The sequence below is a fragment of the Nicotiana tomentosiformis genome, chromosome 9 (assembly GCF_000390325.3).
Source record: "Nicotiana tomentosiformis chromosome 9, ASM39032v3, whole genome shotgun sequence".
NCBI lineage: Eukaryota > Viridiplantae > Streptophyta > Magnoliopsida > Solanales > Solanaceae > Nicotiana > Nicotiana tomentosiformis.
In genome coordinates, this window is record NC_090820.1 from 78,917,396 (window position 1) to 78,920,443 (window position 3,048).

The following is a 3,048-nucleotide window of genomic DNA, read 5'->3' on the forward strand; positions in this document are numbered from 1 at the left end:
CTAGCTAGTTTAACTTTATTATTTGTGGTACTTTTCAAGTCTCAACAATCTAGATAAGAACTAATTAGTGGTCCTTTTCGTTGTTTAACTCTTAATGAAATGCAAATACCTATCAGCTAAAGCGACATCAACCAAAACTCCAACGAGGCAGCAAAAGCATAACTTTTATTTGTCTGTGTACGGTCTCCTCATCAAGGTTTTACACATATGTATGAAACTATAATATGTGAAGGGTTTTAAAGAGAGAAGTTCTCTTAGAATATAATCCACATTAAACTTAGCTTGAAATCCCTCGATTTTAATTAAAAGTCTTGAATTCGAATCATCGAAATGGAAATGTTTTGGTGTGAATACTTCTCCTTGGTGGGCCTATCTAGCACAAGTCCATTAGCTCTGATCGAGGGTTATGATGGGATGATCGACTATCTCTCAAACTTTTACGAAATAGGTTTAGGGTTCAAAATTTTGAAATGGCGAAAGTATCGTTGTGGTAATAGTTGTACACACTTTTCAATTGGAGCTTTCAGCTTTAAAGGTAAATTATAAACTTAAATATTCTTTCTTTGCGTAACTTCCCATATCAGAATAAAATTAGGCCTTGCTAAGTCTTAAGAGCACTATGAGTGGCAGAACGAAATGCATCATACACATCCGTCTTTTTGTATGTTGTTATACGATTATCAGAAATATCATGTTCTGTCTTTAGAAAATATTATACAAGAAAAAGGGTTAACATAGATCCTTGAAACTTGGTAACTAACTAACCAAATGCAAGGAAACTAAGGCTGGATATGTACAAAAGTATAAATTTATTCCACAACAAACGTAGCAAAAAGAATCAATCTTTACACGTTCATAGAGCATGATACACCAAAATTAAAAAAGGAAAAAAGACAAGGTTTCTAAGTAAAAAACATGTAACAAAACTAAACAGTAGAAAAGCTCAGAACCATCACTTTTGCACAAAAATAATTAGATGCCGTGTAATATCTAATATATATGCATGTATACGGTCGAAACCGGGCTCGTATATTGTATGACCAGTCGAAACAGAAACGTGACAGATCGAAGCTCGACCTCGGGTTATATCGAACCAAGGCGCGAAGTTAAATCATTGAGCTCGTGACTCCGGGACCGAAAACAATCGAGGAAACTTTGTCGAGCCAAATAACGGAAGGCCAAAATATCTGAAATTGGTTAGATATCACAACGAAAATCTCGGCACGTATCAAGGAGAGGCCGATTAATTAGTAAATTATGTGATTTTATACCTTTAATAGAATTGTATCAAGAGTGGGACTCACTTACTATATAAGGGGGTCTGATTATTTGTAAAATACATTGTAACACGCATCCCAAAGTAATAAACTGTCATTTCTAATTATTATCTCATTGCTCTGTTCCTGCACCGATTGTGGCATTTCTTGACTAGAGAGTGACCAACCTTCAAGGCTAAGACTGTCCAATTTGTGTGGTTTGCATTTATTTTCATCTCATTAATTTCAATATTAATTTGTTCTCTCAGTTTGTATCAAGTTATATCACGTATCCTTAAAACTACGTATAAATTCAATTGTTATCTGATTTTAGGGTAAATAATGTCACGGCCCAAAATTCACTATAGGTCGTGATGGCGCCTAACACCGTCGTCAGGTAAGCCAACGTTAATTTATCAATTTATTTACTCATTTTATTACTTTTGAGATCATAATCTCCATTACTTAAACAGTATAAAATGAAATTTATAGGGTAAAAGGATAATAACTACGTGAACTACAATAACGAACAACCAGTAGGAACCCCCAAAACTCGGTGTCACAAGTGCATGAGCATTTTCTAAGGAGTACAATAATAATACAGCATCTGTCCTGAATGTAGTAAGACAGAATAAAATAAACAGTACAATGGAGACTCGGTGGACTACGATACGTAGCCTAGAATGCAGCTCACATAAAGTCTCCTCAACAGGTGCGCCTACGCGCCAAGGTGATCATCAAATGAACCTGTCAGATCCTGCACATTTAGTGCAGAAGTACATCATGAGTACGTAAATCAACGCGTACCCAGTAAGTATCTAGCCTAACCCCAGAGAAGTAGTAACGAGTGGTCAACATCGACACTTACTAAAGGTCCAATAAAATAATGTAATAAAACACAAGCAGATATGAGTCATACGGCAATGATGGGGTAAATCTGTAAATTATATAATCTTACAATTTTTTCTTTCAAAGCATAAATTTCTAAATCTTGCACTTTACCTTAATAGCTCAGAAAATATCAAGTGTCATTATCAAATAAATAAGGAATACCATATAAAATATCGGGCATCAGTGGAGAGATTAGCTCGTGAATATTCGGACTACTAGCGATATAACGCACGATTCTGCTGAGGTCGTTCGGCCCGATCCAGAATAATGTGTACAAAGCCGAGGGTCGAGCGGCACGAACTGCCGAGGCATTTGGCCCGCTCCACAAGAAAAGGAAGGAAGTTACCGAATTACGAGACATATATTTAGAATACCGTACATGAGTACAAAATGGATATAATCTTTACCGTTTCTCAAATAACTCACCCACAACTCAAAGTGTTAAGGCTTGACCTATTATACATATATCTATTTCTAAATCAATTTCATTTATAACTTCAATTAATTAAGCCAGTAAAATGAGTTCAAATAATTTAAATATTACATGATAAGATCCTAAGTCTACCCGGACATAAACATGTTGTAGCTACGTACGGACTCTCGTCACCTCGTGCGTATGTAACACCCACAACTAGTTGCACATAATAATAAATATCACCTAGGAGTAGTTTTCCCCTCACAAGGTTAGACATGAGACTTACCTCGCTCCGAATTTCCATAACCTGCTCCAATGCCACTCAAACACCTCTACTCGATGTCCGTCTCTTCAAAACTAGTCAAACAACGTGCAAACCAATCAAAATATACCCCAATACGTATAATCTAACAATTTAAAATGATTCCCAACTCTGCTCAAAAGCCAACAAAGACAACTCTCGGGCCCACGTGTCCGGATTTCAAA